At 29.4% G+C, this 23,132-nt stretch overlaps 1 protein-coding gene across 1 annotated transcript in view; it reads left to right on the top strand.

Moving 5' to 3' along the window:
* Positions 1-585: 585 nt before the first annotated feature.
* LOC108565116 (POU domain, class 6, transcription factor 2-like) overlaps positions 586-23,132 on the top strand; it is a gene marked incomplete at its 3' end in the record, with an annotated part of 82,360 nt that continues 59,813 nt past the window's right edge. The window contains exon 1 of the mRNA XM_017924407.1: positions 586-606. The remainder of the gene's footprint in view (positions 607-23,132) is intronic.

Genomic DNA, 23,132 nt, shown 5'->3' with positions numbered 1-23,132 from the left:
AAACACGTCATTTTATTAATAAATGCAATTCTTCCTTTTTGTACGTATTCAAATCCAATACCAAAAGATAAAATAATAATATTGGCTTTCATCACTTTACTACAAATGTTCAATTATTTTTCTTTCTACATTTATTAAGATATTTTTTTTTACAAAACGAAAAATTTAATTTTTTTATAAGAAAACTACATAATTCATTCTAATTTTCGATAATTAATTTTTTTTTCTCTAAAATTTAAAGAGATTAATAATTTTTGGAAATATTTAAATCTAATAGTAACATACTAAATAATTATTATTTTCTTTCTTTTACAAGAATACTTTTTTTCTTTGATGTACAAAATGCATTTCAGTTTTTAAATTTAGTGATCTTTAAACAATAAATTAAATAAAGAGAAAATAGTGCAAAAAATAATTATATTTGTTTTGTATTAATTTATTTTCATCTTAAAATAAAAAAAAAATAAATTAAAAAAATGTGTATTTGTTTGTACTTGTAACTAAAATTTATTTTATGTAATTAAATTAAAATTAATTATGTTTTCATTTCTAATAATATTTATTTCTTATTTGTTTCAGGTAAGCATTATATTCCTTCCCGATATTGTAAGTACATTAATGTTAATGTAATATTATTTTTTTTTATGACAAAATAAATAATTAAAAAATTGATTTCTATTAAAATACTGAAGCAATTCATGTAATAATAAACCAAAAAATTATATGATGTTTCAGTAAATAATTGATAATTTAGTTCATTACACATTTTTATGTGGATCAAAAGGCTTTAGAACTACTTAAAGCAATTTTAATGTAATGAATGATTTAATTGCCATCTCTCGGCAAACCAACCTAATAAGCATATGTACTTTATTTCTAAATCTTATGCAACAGGAATGAACATGATAGTTAAAGTGTGTTATATTTTGCTTAGTTTGTATTAAATTCTATACTTTTGTTAACGAATTTCAATTGGAAATGAAAGCGCGAACGCTAATTATCTGTCCGAGGTGTATAAAATCGTCGACAAAAGCGGAGCTAAACTACGTGGAACTGCGAAATGCGGGAAATATAATTGAGATGTATGGAATTATTACTGTCCGATGTGAATGATTGATGCGCCTAAAGTTGCTTCGATGCATCCGAGCATTGCGAAAATATTGCACCAATCTTTCAACCTAAGAAGAAAAACAACAAGAACAAAAAAAAAGTGAATAAACTCGCGTATTTCATCACACCGGAGCGAAAATAATAGAGTTACGCAACAGAAAGTTGCCGTATTAATATTTATCAAAACAATTATGTAAACACCGTTTAAGATAATTACATATTTTCTTGGGCATCCGCAAAACTTGCGGTGAAGAAGTAATATCCAGAGGACGCGTGGTATGATTACAGCCTGTTGCGCTCGTCTTTAACGTTGAAGATAGCTATTACACGTAATAAACGTTAATCTGGATGGATGAATGTATTTTTAATGATTCCGAACTTTTATTTGCGCTTTCTTTTTCTTGTTCCTTCACACTTTGGCGAATTAAAATTTCCACGCGTTTCTCTCTCGTTTTTTTTTCTTACTGTTTCTTCTCTTAGCCGCTCCTTCATAATTGATTCTAACGTTGTTAAGGGATCCTTAAAGGCAATATTTTCCCCTCGCGGTTTATCAGCTTAAGCTGTCTCGAGGGGTTCGGAATCTTTAATAATTGAGATAAAATTAACGCGGAAAATAGCAAAAAAAAAGTAAATGAGGAAAATGCTGAGGAGAAATGTGTGTATATTTATTTATATAATAAGGAAGTCGATCGGAAATAAATTTACGGAAACGATTTTTTTTAGCGAAGCCATAAATTAGTGAAGGCGAATTAAAGTCGAGAGATTAATTGCAAATATCGACAAGAATTTTCATAAAAAAAACGCTTTTAAATCTAATTTATATTTAATGAAATAACATTTTGTTATTGCTATTAATAGTTAATATTTCTAGTTTATAAATATTCCTAGAAGTAAATGCATATTTCGATAGTTAATAGACCATAAACTGAAGGTAATATCAATAAATATGTTGTAAACTAGAAGACTTTCTTAAAGTAATAAATACATTTAATTGAGACGCCATCTATTGAGTAAATAACGAACTTATAAACTTTCACTTTGTCGTCATTATATTTTGAGAATGGACCATAAATTATAATGGTAACATTATACATAAACTAGAACTTAACTTATTTCATTGAGAAGTCATCTATTGAGCAAACGTTGTACTTAGTACCTTTCACAAGGACTTTTTATCAGATTATAAATTGTATTCTATACAGATTTTAAAGAAATTTAATACTAATAAACATATTTAATTGAACAACAACCTTTCACTGAAACGTCAATGGATTTTTAAGTTGTCCATGATTTCTATACAATCTCAATGTAACGGTAAATACACGTATTTCAAAGATTTTTTTAATTATATAAACACATTTAATTGAGACGCCATCTATCGACCAAGTAAAGAACTTATTTTACATCATTTTATTTTACCAATTTTTTTTACTACTTTCATAATTAGTTAAGTGCATGTTACTTGACAAGTACCAAGTAACATATTACATTTCAACGGTAACGCGTTTATTTTTATTAAATACTTAAAAAGTTAATCCAATAATAAATTAAAGAAAACAATTTTTCAAACTAAATTGATTGTGGTTTTAGGAAAAGAATTATAAGTGATATAAATAATTTGTAAATAGTAATAGTAAAACTTTCATCATTTACATAAATATGTTCTCTTTTGTTGTTGTCTTGTTGGATTTGTAAGGAAATATTATTTATGATCGAAATTTCCTTGTGGGAAAAATAGTTTGGTTGACAGGGAGACTTGTTCAATGAAGATATATATAGATATGTAGATAGATCCAAAGGTTGGAGAGAAAACAGTTATCATTCCGGTCGAGAATCGCTTCGGGAAACGGAAATGTAGTGGACTGGAAGTCCTGCGTAAATTCTGACTAATCCCAACGATTTGAATAAATGCTTCAAATCGACGTCTGCATATCGAATCGATTAATTTCCTTTTTCAGATTGCCGACTCTCAGCATCTTTTAAATCGCCTTCAAACTGATTTCACCATTTGCATCCACTCAAAATTATTAATTAATCTTCTTCCAACAAGACAATTTATAAATTTCAGTTATTTAAAAAAAAAATCAAAGATAATCATAATTATTAATTAGATATATTGAAGTTAATGACAATTTTGATAAATTAACATAATTATTTTGTCAATTAATTAAAAATCATTTTGTAATTAGAAATCCAATGAAGTGTTAATAAAAATTGTCTGAAAATAAATTTTACAAAAAAATTACATAAATTAAATTTATTTTCATCCAGACAAAAAATTGAATTTGTATATGAAAAATGGAAAATTTTGTCCAAATTATTAAAAAAAAAATGGATATAATTTAATGCCTTGTTTATTTAATAATTTACGAAAAGTTTCAAATTTATTAAATAAATACTTATAATTATTAACATTAATTAAAGAAAAGTAAGAAAATATCAATTAATTTTTATTGGTGCAAAAAAATATGTCACTAGTTTATAAATTTATCTGTAAAATACGTATTTTTTGTTAACATTTCCATAAAAATTATGTATTTTTTGCTTTCTCGATATATATTTTAATTTTCTAAATATTGCTTTAAAATTCAATATAATAATATTAGGATTGTGTTGTGTAAATTTGATGTATAAAAATGTCTTTCTATTTGACAAAGCTGCCGTTTTTATTGCAACAGTTATGGGTAGTAAAACCTCTGGAAAAATGTCATTTTAATTCGTCCAGAAAAGTGTATTCATAGGCTTTCCTACACCACACCCCCACGCAATATCTCCCCTTTTCATTGCAGGAATGCCCTTTGGTCAGTAGTCCTGGAGGATGAGAGAGACTTATGCATGAATGGATAAATCGATGGGTGTTGGGATGGCTGCGGCTGCGGTCGGGCAGATAACAAGTGAAATAGGCACGTATAGGTGCCGACACACCATATCGAATTCACTACGCTCTGGGGGGGGAGCTCAGCGCTCTCCTTACAAAAACCGAATTGAATTATGGCCAGAACACGGCTCCGGCGGTCAGAGATGAATGGAAGGGAACACAATCATTTCTTCCATTTTTTTTCTCTCTCTCCCCATAGTTCTCTCTACTTTTTTTTTTCAACCCCCTTATGATTATTTCGCACGGCTGGAGGATCGGGTTGTGCCAATTATGGCCGTTTTATTATTTTAATGCGCCGTAAAAATATAATATAGTGTCCGTATTTTATTTTTTTTTTCGGTTTTCTTCCTCTACTTTCTCTCTTTTATTCTCTTATACTAAGTATATATATATATTCATCTATTCTCTGTCCGCTGGGTTTGCGAGGTGCGCGGGTGTTGGGTGGTTTCGGAATCCAGTTTTTCCACCCTCGCGCCGCGGCTTTTCCCACTCGTTATGTGCTTTGGAAACGCTCGAGAATATTACTCATGCACTGGCAATTTTTACTGTGAAATAAATCATCATTATTGGCCGGACCGAAAGGGCTTAGTAGTCCTGCAGTGTCTGTTTCCCACCCCCTTTCACGTGTTCCGCCTTCTCTCCTATACATTTTTTCTTCCCTCTTTTTTTGGTTGATCCGCATTTTCATTTCAAATCCGTTTCCTCCACCTCCGCGAAGGGAGAGGGCTTCCACTTTCATGTTCTGCGTCCTTCCACACTTAACATCACGCAATAAATTTATACCTAATGCTGTAATATGTTCCACTCTATACGTTTTTAATCCTTCTCTTTTGGTCACTTAGTTTTTGAACCTCCACAATATTTTCATCTTCATTAATTCATTTTATTTTGTTCTTCAATGAATTTCTATGTGATTTAACAAAAATATAAGTTTACAATCACATTTACACATATAACACTGATTAGCTTTTGTATACAAACATTAAACATATTGCATATTGTTTTTCAAAATCTATATAATTTCATAAACTAACAAAAAATGTAATAATAACGTTTATTGTAATAATTAAACTATTAAATCAAATAATACAACTTGTTAAAATGATTCCTACATTGAAGAACTATTACCGAAAATTTACGGGTTTCTTTCTAATATTTTAGAAACAATTTCAACACATTCAACAAAAAATCTCATATTTTCATCAATTATATAGTTTTATTCTTACTACCTTGATGTATCCTTACTCTCTAAAGTTTTATTACTTTAATTTCACTTTACAATATATTCAAATCCATACTTTTGTACAAAACATAATTAATAAATTAACGTATTTATTATTATTTTAGTTTTATCAAAGTTTATCTTTAATATTGTCAACAATTCTTCTTTAGATGAGTTCAAAAACACTTTAAGATCAATTATATTTAATACAAAAGAATTTCAGAAAAAAATATATTTGAATATTTCATGAAAATCCATTTGATTATTTGAAAGATTTAAAACGGTTATAAAACTATTAAGACAAAATATGTGATTAAATCATAATCGACAATTAACAATTTTCAGTACGATTTTCTATATCTAATTTTAAATTAATTTTGTTTTTACATATATAATATCACTATCATAATATCACTATCAATATCGCAAATAATTATCTTCATTTTATTAATATATAATTGTTAACGGAAAAGTTTATAATTCGTCTGAAAAGTCTTAATCATTTTATATAATACCTAAAGTACGAGTCTGGGATCTTCTTCTACCCAAAAATATATTAATTTAGTCAGGCATTACCCCATTATGGCTGGGGGGTAGAAAACTGTGAATTTCAATAGATCTATGTGATAATATTCACTTTTACTCCATCTGGGATAATTTACCTTGGTTTGCAGAACACCAAAAGCTATAAGATATTGCTTAAAATCAGAGAATCGAACCGAAATTAATTTTGTTCCGGTTTACGGTTACGTTCCAAGTAAATGGTATTCGTTCCAGATTCGGTTTTGGTTCAGGTCCGGTTGAAATTAAAATTTAAAATCGAAACAAAAAAGCATTTAAATTCGTTATTTAAAATTTAAAATCGAGTCCAATATCAAATTTTGATTTAATATTATTTACCAAATTCCCTTACTATTGTTTTCAATTATAAAATTAAAAATACAAAAGAAATAAAAATTAATTAGTCACTAGTTCAACACATGTACTTTGTAATGTTTCTTCAGTCATGTTTACAATAATATTATTTTTAGTCACTTTGATTTGAGTTTCTTCTAATGTTAGTTGCGCAAGACTTGTGCTTACTCTTTCTTCTTCAAATTTTCTCGTTTTTGGTAGTGATTATTCGGCCTTGATGGTTTTGCTTATTATGTATTTGTTTATTTGATAAAAGAATTCGGTGTATTCAAAGACACTTTATCGATATCTCTTATACATTGTTTGTTTATATACTCTATTTTCGAATGACTATATAACTAAATCAAAACACTAGCAGCGGCACACTACCGTCAAAGAACTTCATGAATGTTGTTTGAGAAAGCGATTTTCAATTAATTTAATAAAAAAAACGAAATTAACCGTAATTAAAACTTCATTCCGGTTTCGGTTTTTTAATTGACCAATTTTTCGTTCCGGTTACAGTTACGGTTCAGTGAAAAATTCGGGTTAATTTCGGTTCGGTTCGACTCTGCTTCAAATAGGAGTTGGCAATTTACCATTTAATATTTGCATTTTTGAATTCATAACATAGATTTACATTATCTTTCCTTTTTGTGTCTTAATTATTGGAACAAGATACTGCAGAAGAGAGGCGATAATTATGGGGATTAATGCATTAATCACAGTCATTATTTCCACTCAAACATAAATGAAATCCATGTACCGGATTCGGTAATGCAGCAGTAATTTCGACTTTCTAAGAGAGCCGAGCCCAAAAATATATTCGCGATGATAAATCCAACGAAGGCAATTAGCATTATTGTGCACGGCAGCAGCAGCAGATATACCTACTTTATCTGATTTAATTAGGCATGGAATGATCGGATGCAAATGTACCACTCTTCGGGAATTCTGAAACGGGAACGGCTCTTTTGATTAATCGCCATCCGCCACTCACGTTACCACCTTCATAATCAACAACAACAATAACAACAAAAAACAACAACCGTAACAACAAAAGAAACAGTAATGTTGTGATAGCGAAGAGATGATCATTGTTATCCGAAGACTTGATTCCCTTCACCTTTCGGTGCCGTTGTTGCCACGATGGAGATGGGAGGAATCGCTTATTTTTTGCCCTTGCTCCTTCATCTCCGGTACGATTTCAATCAAGGCTGCGACAACAACTTCATTACTCTAAATCATATCTTGATTTAGTTGATTAATTCATAAAACGGCGGACATACGTTCAAAGAATTTATGTAATGGCTTTTAGATTTACTGTGAGGAGGGCGTGGTGCCTCGGTATAATTTCATAACTTGGCGCTGCCCCCGTTTTGCGTTTCGTATATATATATCTATCTATATTTTTTATTATTTCCTCGTTGTTTTTGTTGTTTTCTTTATTTCTCTGTTGCGGTTTTACATCATCTGGTTTATTAATTCCGAACGTTCGTTTCTCTAATTGCAAACCGGGTTTCGTACTGAGGCCATAACTTGAAAACCCTCCACACTGAATCACCATGCAAATAGGCTTCAAACAGGCTCTCTTCTCTCTCTGTGTATGCGCTTTCTCTCTGTTTGGGAGAGTATAGGGTTTTCCGTGTAAGCAAACTGATTGTTGATTCAAATCAGCATTTGCCATGACCAGATTTAGTTGTTAATCTCTCCATTCAACACTTCTATAAATTAACCATAGCTAAAATGTATGAAAAAAAACAAAAATCTGAATTCATCCGAAAAATGTTATTTTTTGTTTAAAATTTTCATTTTTAAACATGTTGTATTCCGAATATTATTTTTTTTTAATTAGTATTAGTTTCATCTTCAATTTAAAATTAGTCTATTTTCTTTCTGTTTATGCTCATTTGTGAGCTTAAGTTATGTAATTCTAAATTGAATCAGATAAACTTTAGTTGAATAAGTTAATTTTTGTATATGCATCTTTGATGATGTAATTTGCATGTGGTGTTATTAGGTTATTGAATAAAACGTGAAAAAGTGGAACAAATATGAATTTTCATATTTGTCATCACATCATTACGTAACAGCAGTTATTTCAAAGTAAAAGAAAACCGCTTTTTATGTAATTGTCTAATTATGAAACTCTAATAGACACAAAACAATTTCAATCTGTAAAATACGAAAATTGTCTTAATCATGAGTTTTTTTTTTTCATTGCGTAATTACAGTAGCTTTATCAGAATATGTATAAAAGTAAGCCGTTTTTTGTTAAACACTTAAATGTGAATAAATGATAAAATTTACCATATTTCGATCATTAATAAACATTACTTCTACTTCTTATGTGAAATATAAATTTTGAATCTATAATATTCAAAAATTTGATAAACTTCCAGATTTCCTAAAATTAAAAAAAAAAAATGACTGAAGATAAACTTTTTTTACCATTTATCAAAATTTAGTAAATTTTCTTAATTATCACCATTTCTATGACTTTAATATCTACTTTACTTTATAAATAATATTAATGAGTCATTAAATAAGATTTCTATGATTTTTTTATATCTATCGAAAATTAACTATAAATACTTTAGACAAAAAAAAATGGAAAAAAAAATATGAAATTATTGCACTATATTATTCAAAATATTATAAATTATTGTAAGATCACAATAAAACTGTTTTTTTTTAATTTTAAGATACATATTATTAATTTGTATGCTAATTAAAGTAGTCGAAACTTAGTTTTCTTTTTGGAGAGAAAAAAATTATATAAAATTTGATTAAATTTGGTTTTCTGCGCTTCGGTCGTTAAGGGTAGCAAAAGAGGATGGGGTTTGAGAGGAAAAGGGTTCGGTAATATACGAAAATGTATATAGATATATTCAATTATCGGCGGTCGGATTTTAAAATTTATTTGATAAAATTTAATGCCGGATTAACGCGGGGCCCCATCGTTACTGATTCGACGCGATTTAAATAATATATTCATTAATTTTTGCTGAATTTTATGTATATATATATACATTAGTATATATGTATGCATAGTATATATATTTCAAACCCTCTACCATACCCCAACCCCCGTATGCATATACAGACTCTCGCACATCCGTTGAATATAGTAGGAATGAGAGAGATAGAGAGAAGAGGAGATATCTGGCAAAAATATATTTTAATACTGGGGGCCCCCTGTTAATATCAATTAGTCATCCATTATTTTTAATTACTGGCCCGGTGAAAATCAATGCGAATAAAATATTTATTCCGACGACTTTTAATTTTTAATATTGCCGTATATGTATGGCGGATTTGTTTTTTTTTTTCGTTTTTGGTGTGTGTGTGTGTTTTTTATTCATTATAATTTCGTTGTTCTCTGCAATGCGCATGGTGTAATAAAAAAAAATGTGCGATACAAATTTATTTTTACCGATCCGCGAGAAGGGTGGGTGGGAGAAAGAAGAGAGGCGGTGGATGCGATGGTTGGAAAAAATATATATATAATAATATGTATATTTCATCTATCTATGTTCGGTGAGTGGTGTATAAATGAAATGCATTTTAATATATTTATATCAATTATATTTCATTTCAGTAGAATAAATTGTTAGAGTTTATCATTTGCATTATAAAACATTATTGGAAAAGTTCAGCTCAACTCATCTCGTTCTCTCTCTCTCCCTCTCTTGTGACTCTATATCTTTTTGTTGCTGTTTTTGATGCTTTTGTTTCAGATTTTTTTTGATGGCATTGTGAATAACGTTATTGAAGCTCGGACAACGTTGCACACTTTGTGGCTATGAACAAATTAAATCAGGTTTTAACTGTATTTTTTTTATATTATAAATGAAAAGTGAATAATAAATATTCTAGGTTAAATTTCAATGTATGTCCTATAGTACGTACAAAATTATTTCTTAATATTCGTTCGAACATACATTATAAGACAGGTGTTGCGCATGGCTTTAAAGTGAATCAGATATATTTAAGGTTATATATATTTCAATGTATGCTCGATAGTACGTACATGATTATTTCTTAATATTCATTCGAACGTACATTATAAGACAGGTGTTGTGCATAAATTTAAAGTGAATCATATATATTTAAGATTTAATTTCAACGTATGTTCTATAGTACGTACAAGATTATTTATTAATATTCGTTTGAACGTACATATTATGACAGATGTTGCGCATGGATTTAAAGTGAATCATATATATTTAAGGTTATACTTCAATGTATATTCGATAGTACGTACATGATTATTTCTTAATATTCGTTCGAACGTACATGCTAAGACAGGTCTTCTTTATAAATCCATGAAGAATCATATATATATATTTAATAGAATAAGGTAGAAAGATGTATTTTGAAAGTGTACGTTAGTACGAACATTGTGTAACTTAAAGATAAACGTTTTTTATTCAATTCATGTTTAAAAAATTAAAATAAAATTGAAATATATATAAGGGGTGTACGTTAGAATGAACATAGAGTACGTTCATGCAAACGAAAAGTTAATTCAAATACTAATACTATACAAAATTGCTTATTTATTTACAACTAATATATTGTATATGAATGTTACTTTTGTTAGTTTATATAGGAATGACAAAAAGCCATTTAAGAGATTCCAATCCTGCAAGGTTCACGGCTGAATGCAGGCAGCGTTTTAACTTGTAAAGATTTTAGTGGCATCGCCGTTCTTTGACTCTCCCATTCACCAGCATTCATCGTCTGGAGGGGAGGCGGCGACCTCCATAAACACGAAACACCCTTTCCGCTCGTTCATCCCTCTTTCATCATTCGAGTGTGATAAAATTACGCTTCAATCAATTGGCAGACATTCATTTCACTTTCCGGAATCAATCATTCGCATTTAATTATTATTTTTTTAAATTATAATTATTTCTCCTACATATATTTCTAATAACTATGTTAATCATTTTTATACAGTTTCACATCAAAATTCTTTTAAAATAGTGCAATGAACTTATTGACTTTCCTGTAAACTTAAATAAGAAATATCGAGAAATAACTGAAAATTGCTGAAAAAAATACCGATATTGTACGTTCAAACGGATATTCGTAAATACTCATGTACGTTTATACAACTTAATGAGTAAATACAAAATTAATCAAAAGTTAAGTTTAAGTTATCTTACGTTAGGTCAGATCAGAATTAGTTACGTTAAGTTTATTTTTTCTATGAGTTTTAAGAAAATTAAATTCCTGTGTAATATAACTTTATTTTGTAGAAGTAGATGTTAATAGAGAAGTAAGATTGAATTCTATATGCTCTTGACTAAACAACATCTCCTAATTGGAGTATTGGAGTATCTAGTGTGGTGTTCACTTATTGAACAAAATGGCATTCGGTGTGTGCAGCGAGTGTCCTAAAACGCATCTGTATAAATTTGATTTAATTTTGGCTCTTGGGAACTCGCTTGATTGCCGAGCTCCCATTTACAGTTAAACTTGGAGCATTAATTATATTCCATAGGATGAAGTGTTTCCCAGATGTTCTCTCGATCGTCGGTTTTTACTACCACACCAATTCCTAATCAAACACTCATAGTATATTGGTGTATTTATGTGGTGGACAAATTCGGTTCTAAGAGCCTCATGCGGCTCTTTTGATAAGAAATTGCGGCTCCCAGCTATCACAAACGCTACGTACTATTGAACTAGTACTCATGTATATTAGTATTATCTGAGAGCATCTTGTTTATAGTCACCCGTCGACTCTCAGTGTATAAACACAACAAATCGTTTAATTACTTAGTTTTCTTATAAAAAATTCTTTTAATCAAAAACTCAGCAATATAATACTGTTTCTTAATAGCAAGTCTTATAAACGAGGTCTTGTATTTTCATTTTCTATTCACGATTCAGTTCACTTATAAAATGACAAATTAAATATATTTAACACAATATTAATTCTATAAAACTTTCATAGTATCTAAATTGTTTATTTAATACGCTTTATTGATATTAGATTCTTACATATATTTGTACGTTAGTTTGGATGTACAGTTTATGATCATGTACGTATTATCGAACGTATGTGCGAGTGTATTTAATACTGACGGTATTGGAGCGTGAAAACGATTGCTTCAAAAAAAGTAATTCCTGTTTGTGTTTAGCTGGAAAAGGGGGATAATCTCAAAGTGCGAAGGGGTGATGTAGTTGCAAAGCGTTTTATTTTATTTGACTGATCCAACATATTAATACATTTTTACCTATAATTATACAATGGATCAGGTCAGTCGCTGTACTTAATCATGTACGTATTATCGACTTTGTATTGAAAGTACGTACGTTAAATGAACATTGACTGTAGTTTGTGTGTTGTTTTAAGAGAATCTAGATTTAAAATTAACAGTTTCGACCATGAAAACGATTGTTTAAAACGATTGTTGGTCGAAGTGGAGGATGATTGCGAACTGTGAGTGGGGTTGACGGTGACGGTTTATGGCGACAATAGTAATGTTATACACCCATAATTCGCTTTAGATTTGTCAAACAGTTTATAATGTACGTATTATTGAACGTGTGTTAAGTGAGCGATTACTGTACGGTTTTGGTGGATTGCTTAAAGAAAGTGGATTTAAAACTGACGGTTTCATAGAGTATTGGAGCGTAAAAACGATTGTTTTTAAAAAAAGGAATTTGTGTTTATGTCGAAAAGGGGGATGATCGCGAACTGTGAAGGCAGGGTGGACGGCGACGGCTTGTAGCGATAATAGTAATCTTGTAATATAGTTGGGAAGGGTTTTATGTTGAGGTGGAGGTGGCGGTGGAGGAGAATGAGAGGATGGAAGGACCCTGTTGTGCGGAGGCGGCAGCGGAGAAGATATAGACAAATGAACAGGACTTAGTTAGGCAATAATATAAAATCGATTGAATTCGGACTGTAATCGTAAGTTGCGCGTGGGGGGATGGCGGCGGTGGTTCGGTTTTGGTTGGGTTTGGTTCGGTCAGGGGTGGCGGCGGCTGCTGCTGCTGCCGGAGAGGACGGGCGGTGGAGGAGGGTCGAAAAGGGGGGTTTTGGAAGGTGAAGAGGCGGCCGATGCGGGGGTGGAGGCGGCGGCAGCAGCAGCGGCGACGGCGGAGGTGGAGGTGGAGGATGAAGAGTAGGTGGAGGATGAAGAGTAGGTGGAGGATGAGGAGGACGGGGTCGGTTTGGTTCTGTGTAAAGGGTGAAGCTGCAGGGGTCCGATAGGGGAAGGCCTGGCATAGTCCTCGCTTTGCAAGCACCACCTCATTTGAATTTCTAATTAGCAAACCTCCATGCAATTATTGGATTAATGTAAATTACGACGACGCGTTGTGCTCACTGGCAGGACGGAGGGGTAAGGGGTCGGGATAATTAAAATCCGTTGATTAATATGTAAATTTAATAAGATTACAGTTCCAGGAACGAATGGAGCTCTCCATCCTCCCTCTCTCTCGCACACACACACCCTATCTCTTTCTCTCTCGCCTTCCCACACACATAATTCCTGCATCTCTTTCCCACTCGCACGACCGTTCCGTCTGCTCCGCCAACCCTCTCACTCTCTCTCTCCTGCATAGCTCTATCCACATAACCTATCTCGCCCTATTTCAATAGCGTTAACAACTTTTTAACGCCGGAAAAAGGGTGCATTGCGTGAGCGCGTCATTTAAATAAATGTTAATTCAACGGTTTGTCCCCCCACCTCCCCACCATCGGCAAAAAATAAAAATAAATTGAACAAAATACACACGTGCGCGTGTCATCCATCCCCCGCTGTATTCCAAAAAAAAATCCACCCCCATCCCCCGAAAAATAAATGAGGAACGGCAAGATTAAAACGAAATAAATAAATAAAAATGGTACGTACACACATACCAAAATCAATACGGCCTGTCCATCTGTCCGAGTGTGTTTTTTTTTGCCGCCGCCGCCTCCTCCTGTTCCTCCTACCCCCCGACCCCGTGAAACCCTTTTAATTAATTCCCTTCCGTAATTACCTCACGTAACGCCGCCGACATAAATTTTTATTTTCAAACCAAATAAACCGACATGCCACTCTACATGGCCGCACACTTTTGCCATAATTGTGTTACATCCAATTGCAAAAAACTACATAAAAATAAAAATTATGCACAATTAAAAATTGTATTTAAAAGTTCTCGTAAATTGTTGACATATTTATTATTGTTAACGAAACGTGAAAATGTTTTTAGAAAAATGAAAATTTTTCAAATTTGATACATTTTTTCTATATAATGTTAATTAAGATATTTCAGAAATGTTATAATTATAAAAAAAAATATTGGTAAATTCTAGTTATTTACTTAATTTTTCTTTTGAACTATTCAGATGTTAAAATTTTGGAGTCAAAATAATTATTTTTTTTTCATAATTATAGAAAAAACTTGTTTGTTAACAAAAATTTAGTCATTTATCTAAAAAAAGTTAAATTATTTTCTTTTGAAATCGCTTTTGTTAGAAATTTATATGATTGATTAATTTTCTCAACAATTGACTTAACATATTTGATCATATGGAATTATAAGAAATTTTGTATCTAAAAATTATCTATTTAAAAATAAAATCTTACATCTTCAACAATACTTATCAACAAAAAATCTTGTGTAGAATAAATTACAATTTTCTTTATCAGTTTATGTAATACAATATTTAGTATGTAGTATTTAGTTTGTAATACAGGTAATATTTAGTTATTTTTTAATCAACTTTTCAATATTGACAAGAAGTGACAATCATCTGACATTTTCAATGACATTTCACATCTGTCACTATTTGCTTGTTCTTATATCATAAGTACTTATCCAAGTTGTCGAACACGTTTTTTTACACTATTTCTTAAGTATTTTTGTATTTTCATATGAAAGTCAGTCTAGATGGAAATACCTGAAGAATTCTTTAAAAAAATCTGTTAGTGATTGAAGATGTTAAAAATAAAATTATATAAATTTAAGTCGATAATTATTTATTTTGATGATTTTTGTTTTATGTTTTAGTGATATTTTTAATTATATTTACAATAATAATTTTTAAGTCAAAGTTAATCAACTTTTATTATATTTACAGTAAGAAAAGAAATGACAATCATCTGACATTTGATATCTGTCAAATATTTAAGAAAAAACGTCATTGAAACTAAATAATCAATACTAATAATTCAACAAATATAGGAGTGAAATTATTCCTTAATTACGTCAAATATCTACATCACCACAACTAATTAAAATTTCGCTTATTCAATTAAAGTAACAGAAAAATGACATGACAACTTACTTACATAACAATATATTATTACGATATTAATAGTCAATCGTGTGTAAATTGCGTTGAAGGCAACAATTCTTAAAATAAAACAATGTAATAATAACAACCAGATTGATGGCTGGACGTACCTTTGATCGCTTTGAATTTTATTATTATTCATAATGTAAGAAAAAGAAACAATATATAATATTATTACGTTTCATTTTTTTTCCTTTAATGCCGATTTGCAATTATAAATAGGAATAATCCATTAGGGTTACAGAATACGAGCACTTCGCATCCTGTCCGAATCGTTCTCACTTACTTTTTTGTCCGCCATTTGAACGCAAATCATGACTATGAAAGTAACGTCCGCAATTCAATTTATTTATTTATTTATTATCGTTTTTTTCTCGTATTTTCCGTCGCTCGCCTCGAAATTGCCAATTCATAATTGAACGTATGCATTTTTCATGATTTTCATTTTAATTGCATTTATATACGAATTAATATTAATCCTTAAAGGGAATAAAAAAATATATATATATTCAAATATATTGAATTTACTAAAGGAATTGGAAATTATTTGAAACGAGACGTGTCGGTTTATATTTTCTGTCGCAGATTTATTGCGTGAATCATTAATTGACGTTAATTGATTGACGTCGCAATTGTACGGTCGTCGGTTTTCTGGATTAATCGATTCATGCACGAAGACGAAATGTGTTTGTTTTCGCTAAGTTATTGTAGCTTTGGGAAGTTTTCTTCAGAACTTTGGAATTAATGATAATTGTTTCTAAGTTCCAATAAAAAATGAAAAATATATTGAAGAAAATGTTCATGAATAAATTTTTATATTTTAAATAAAATTTATTATTCACATAAATGAATGAATACAAATATATTTGAATGTAATGTGTTAATGTAATTATGCACACGTGGCAAATTTTGAATTGATCTTAATTTGAAGCGAGACACGTGTGTGATTTAACTTTAAATTCCTATATTACTTCCTTATTACGATTATTTGAAAATATTACGCAATAGTTTTATCTTTAATTTGCACATTTGATGATCTAATTAGCATTCGTTGTTATGAAGTAATTAAATAAAAAGTAAAGACATGATCAAAAATCGAATATTGCCATATCTCAGTTATTCATTAAATTTTGATAATATTATTTGCCTATAAACTTACGCAATTTTAGTAGACTTCTGATGTATTAATAAAATATATAATTTCGACTGCTTTTGAAAAATTAAAAAATGTCGTATTTTTTTTAATATTTTTATCTCAATTTTGACATATTATTATGTTAAAACAATAAATAATATAAATATGACTATAAGATTATTCGAAAATTAATATTTTTTACTTTAATTAATATTTTTATATAATTTAATGTTACGTGAAAAAGGAGTAACTTTGTATCTAAAGTCAAGTCGGTGCATTTTTGAACTTTTTGACAGTGTGCTACAGGAAAATGTTTAATGTCTGAAATCTGGAAATTTGCTTATTACAAAAGTCATAGTTTTATATATAATTTGCATACTTGATGATGTAATTGGGTTATGAAATTATCCAGTATTTAGTTAAAACATTTTGAAAGCTTATTAAATATAAATACTCGGAATTTTTTGGAAGATTATTTCCAAAAAATAAAGTAAAAGTAATTGAATTAAAAAAAAACGTGTAATAAGTTTGTAGCAAAGAAGGTGAGATTAATGAGATATAGAGAAAATTTAATTTTTATTTGATTGGCTTTTTTTGATTGAATACAAAGATGATTGTAGTGTTTTCAATTAACTTAAAATTGATAGTCTAAAATTAAATACAAATTTTGAAAAAGAAGTTGTTTGATTGTGTGTACAAATGTGGATGAACTGAAGCATGAGTGTCATAATCCAATTGCGAAGATGATGATGATGATTGTGATGACTGGGTTTTTCTCGGTTTGCTCAATAAATTTCAGTTTGTGTGTTCCTGGTAAACATGTATGATTCATGTAGTTTATTAAAATTATTCATGCTAATTAACGAAATTAACGTCGCCGTCACGTGCATCCGTGTCCTAGCTGTGAATAATTCAAGAAATCAATTTTGGAACACGATCCGACATCACGACGACGGCAAACAATCGAGCTGGGACCTGGAATGGATGGAACACAAAGACATCGCCGAAAGAAGAAAACCGTCATCATCATCATCACGAAACATGATGATCGCTGCGCAACCCTTAGACGTAATTCGCGGTCCATCGAGGGATTACGGTTTGATGAACATCGTGTGTGTGAGGAGCCGCACACGGCGGGGGTGGTTCTGATGAGGCTGTATTAGAGACCGTGGGCCCTCTATTCCTTTCGGGGGGAATCCCCGTCAGCCCGCTGGATTTGTAATTTGCATGTTAAGTGTGTTTAGGAGCCGATTAATTTAGACAATTCAAACCAAGCCACCCCCGCCCCTCGGTCCGAACGCCCATCCGCCCTTAATTCGTACGCCTGAGGCCCCTTTCTCTCTCTCTCGCAGAAAACGAATCAATACAATAATAATATTACAATGCTTTACGCATCGTGCCTCATTCGATTCTCACTAGGGTTGCTCAGTTTCGATAGTTTTTTTTTTATTCCCGGGACATGAGACAACTGTTTATAGCATTCCCGGGATTTCACGGAACTCGAGAAGCAAATGAAATCATGACTGATTTTGACCAACCAAAAAAATATCTTTTCCAGCTTTATAGGTTTCTGGATTATGTAGATATTGCAAGAAAGTCATAATTTGTTTATCCCTTCATTGTCCAAGTCTATCTAATAGTGCATTATACATATCTTTTCCTAAATCATTAACGATTTTAATAACTTTTGTAATGAATAAGTTATGTCTTTACGACTTAGAGCTTCCAGTGCTACTGTCAAATTATTTTTTCGAAAATTCCCGGGAAATTTGTCCCGGGAATTCACGGTTCAGCAACACTATATCTCATTACACTCCTTTATTTATAATAAATAATTGCAATTAAATTTTGCATTACAATCCGAATTTTCTTTATAACTTAGAAACTTTTATTATATTTGATTTCTTCTTGTTGTTAAAAGATTTTTGGCTCTATGTAGAATATACTGACGATTTAGAGCCTAGTTGCATTAATTTTATTTATGCACGTATATAACTAATAGTGGTTTAAATTAGCAAACAAATGCATACATTATTAATTGATCGGCGTTGTATGCATTCGCAGCGATTTCCGAAATTTATATACCTTATTTACAGTGTACACATGTTTCTATTAGACGTGTAATTTTCAAACGCGAACCGTGTTTCAATTTAAACGATTCTCATTTTAACCGTTTCCGTCCTTCCATTTACAATTAAGAACAAAAAGAAAACAGAATATTTTTAGAAAATTTAAATTACCCTTAATTTATCATACTTATTTTCATAAGTAGTAATTTGTTGTTAACAAAACAAAAGTTATTTAAAAACATATACTAGACTTTTTGCGACAATAGCCATAGTTAGCTACCTGAAAGTATTGGGAAACGCACCTAAAGCTTTTCATATAGAAATTAAAAAACAAATATGAAGTATCATGTACAATGTGTATACAGTGGAACCTTGCTTAACGAGCATTTCGCTTAACGAACAAAATGAATTGTAAGAAAAATGACTTGCTTATCGAATTTACTTTTAAAAATGAATTTATTTCAATTAATACCTTATAAACTTATCTAACTCTAATTATATAAGTATACAATATTTTATTAAATATATTAAAACTAAATTAATATACAGAATACAAAAAAAAACTACTATACATTTGTATAATACTCCTTGATAAAGGATTCAGTCGGGTTGAACTGAACGTAATTATTTCTGTGTTTATTGAGGCGAAACGTAAGAAATAATTAAATCAATTGATACCGTCTGTCTAATTCATGTGGCTGTGATTGCCCTCCTATTAGTCCCTCGAGATGTTTTCAATGCCGTTCACTCTGATACCATGGGATCATTTGCTTACTAAATGGAACATACCTAATCATTACATATTAATTATATACACAAATCTTCATAATCTGTTAAAAGTAAAAAAAATATATATCTTTAAGCTAAGAAATGATAGTTTATTCCAAGAAATAAAAGACAAAAAATAATAACTTGTTGAAAGTTGTTCAAACTCAAATTTTATATGTATGAAATTACATAATACAGTGGAACCTCGCTAAACGAGCAAAATAAATTGTTTCATTATACGATTAAAAATTCGGAAATTTTTGGAACGGATTATGCTCGTTATACGAGGTTCTACTGTATTACACAATGTAGCAGTTTAAAACCTATCAATTTAGGTGTAATTTCACATTTTTTTATTGAATAATTCAAAATCTGTATAACTTTTTTTTATATATTTTGTATATGTAACTGAATAAGTCTTATACTGCGCATTTTTTTGATATAATAATTGTTACGTATTGATAATTAATGACTGAAATATTGCTATTTTTCTAACGCGTCTTCATGTTTTATTTAGCTACTTGCATCTCACATGATAATTAAACCTCACAATGTGCAAATTTCAGATAAACTCATAAAATGTTTAATAATCCTTCAGCTAAATGTATGGTATTTATTGTTCTCCTATCAATTGCTGAAATATTTAGATTTTTCTAAAAATAATATAACAATTCGATTTTTTTAAACAAAAATTTGAGTCTTTACGTCTTATTTAATTACTTTGTAACCACTTATACTAATTAGAATTCAAAATGTCATACAGCGTGGTAAAATTAGTTTATTTTTATTTTTACATTACGCTAAACTTGCCAAGTAAAGTGTAAATAAACATGTAAAATAAGTAAATAATTACACTACAAAACATTCGATACAAAAAAAAATACCTGTAAATTGGTTTATTTATGAGCGTAGTAATGTTAGCTTTTATATCATTACGCTACACTTGACAAGTAACGTGTAATTGAACATGTGAAATAAATAAATAATTACACTACATAAGAAAATCGCTACAAAAATTGTTATTTGATTATTTCATTAGAAATTATCGTGTAGTTAAGAATAATGAAATTAGGTGATAGAAAGCGAAAGGATTACCGACGGTGGAAAACTAAATGGAAACAATTACGAGTTAAAATGTGTGCGATAAATGCATAATAAATAATAATATAATAAATAGCTACGTGTATATAAAATATAATTATATATATATATATATAAATTATGGAAGCAACACACAAATAACACAATTAAATTTATAAATGGTGAAGCCTGTGTGAGTGAGGGAGGATTTTGTGGACGTGAACACATGTGTGTGTGTGTATGTGTATGCGTATAGATGTGTGTGCATTGTATTGTACATACTCGGAATTCATTAACTGCCTTGCACTTGTGATTTTCACGCCGGCTTTAATTATTATAATTATAATTTCATTTCGACTATTTAATATTAAATCTGGTAAGGGGGGTGGAGGCACGTAATTTAATTATCAAATATAATTTCACGCAGACAGTGGACGAGTGTATTTTAGAGTGTGTCTCTGTTTATACAAGTATGAGAGTGAGAGAGATGAAGTTGATAAAATTTGTAGATAGAGGTGAGTTGAAGTTAACTATTAAATTTAATTAAACATAAATACAAATACAGCAATACACCGAATACTCCGGATTTTTTTGTTTTGTTTTAATAGTTTTAAAGTTCTCGATTAGTCCGAACTCAAACAGTGGCGGAACCAATTTTCCGGTATATTTGAGGAATTCCTGTACATGGTTGATATATTTGTAGATAGAAGTGAGATGCAGTTAAATATTACATTTAATTAAATATAAATACAGCAATACCTCGTATAGTCCGGATTCACTGTAGTTCAGTTTCTAAAAATATATACATTTTGTATTATAAATGATCGTTTTTCTGTTTATTATATAATCACTCTATGTTATTTACAGTTTTAAAGTACTTGATTAGTCCGGTTTCAAACCGGTGGTGGAGAACCAATTATAAATACAAATACAGCAATACCTCATAGAGTCTGGATTTACTAGAGTCCTGTTTGAAAATTTCCAAAAAATAAATAAAATTGTACACGAAATTATGTTTTTTTTTTAAATATATAAATGAGCATTTTTATTTTCATTTTTATATAATGATGCCTAGTTTTATACGGGTTTAAAGTTCTCGGTTTCAAAGAGTGGCGGAACCAATTATAAATATAAATATAGTAATACCTTATATAGTCCAGGTTTACTATAATCCTATTTTAAAATTTCTTAATAAATATAAAAAAAAATCATAAAAAGTATTATAAATTCTCAAAGAAATTTGTACACGAAATTATTTTGTTTAAATATATAAATGACTGTTTTTCTTTTCATTTTCATATAATCACGCCTTGCTTTAACGGTTTTAAAGTATTTGATTAGTCCGGTTTCAAACAGTAGCAGAACCAATTATCCGGACTATGTGAGGTATTTTGTACACGTGATATAAGAAAATTTAATACAATTGCATATTTTCCTTTCAACTTCATAATTAACTTAACATTCTTTATGCTTATTTCTTACATTTATCGTAACAGATATAAAAATTACGTAAAAATAAATATGTAGTAGTTTTTCTTGTGCCATGTAAATATTAAAATGAAAAAAATCGTATGTTTTTTTTTGACTAAAGTGTGAAAATGATTTAATTTTTGTATAATCAATGTTAACATTATAAAAGAATAATAAAATATTTGAACTTTTTTTCTAAAAATAGCCTAACCTTAAATAATAATATTTATTGATTTTTTTCTATAAAAACCATATTTATTCATTCATCAATACATAAAAATGATTTCAAATCCAGTTTATAAATAAGTCAACATCAAAAGAATAATTCTAATATATTTCTCTTTATTTTTTAAATAAAAATTTTAGTTCGGAATAATGCATGAATTTCTTCTGACCTTTATAAACTTTTTTTTTATATATTTAACATTAATATTTATTTTTTTCTCTATTGTAACTTTATTTATAAATAAACTGTATTTTATAACAATAAGTTAACATTATAATAACAGAAATATCAATTGCTGATATGTCTGTTTTAAATTTAAAAAATATCATGATTTATTTCAATTCTTAAATGATTTTTTTTTAATAAAGTGAATTTTTTTAACAATAGTTTTACTTTGAATTAACAAAATACAGGAAGAACGAAAATAACATTGAATAATATTTAGTTGACCTTTTTTGAAACGATATTTTTAATTTAAACTGAATAAAATTAAGATTTATTTGAATATTTAGAAAACATTCGATTTTCTTTGCATTTCATATTTTTTTTATATTAAAATATGTGATAATAATAATAAGTAACTTTAGAATGTTAAATTTTATAACAATAAAATAAAAAAAATGGAAATTTCAATTTTATTTTTTTCATATTTAGAGTTTTTTTTTTAATTAATTACTGTTAATCAAATCTGAACATTGACATTAATTGTAATTTTTCTGGTTCTGTAATTCAAAATTGTTTAATTAAAATAAATTTAACTGGAAATACAATATCTTTTAATGTATCCTGTTTATGTTTAAGTACACGATAAAATCTTTATTAAGTAAACAACGAAGTAGTGTTAAATCTACTTAATCCTTGTTAAAAACAGAAGTTCAAATCACATAAGAAACATACAAATTGAAATTATTTATTATATGTTTGCATGTTGAAATAAAAAAATCTTATGAACTTTACTTTTATGCAATAA

Source organism: Nicrophorus vespilloides, unplaced genomic scaffold, assembly GCF_001412225.1.
Source record: "Nicrophorus vespilloides isolate i.1.1-1 unplaced genomic scaffold, Nicve_v1.0, whole genome shotgun sequence".
NCBI lineage: Eukaryota > Metazoa > Arthropoda > Insecta > Coleoptera > Silphidae > Nicrophorus > Nicrophorus vespilloides.
Note: the sequence above shows the minus strand (reverse complement) of the source record. Positions and strands in the feature narration are given on the sequence as shown.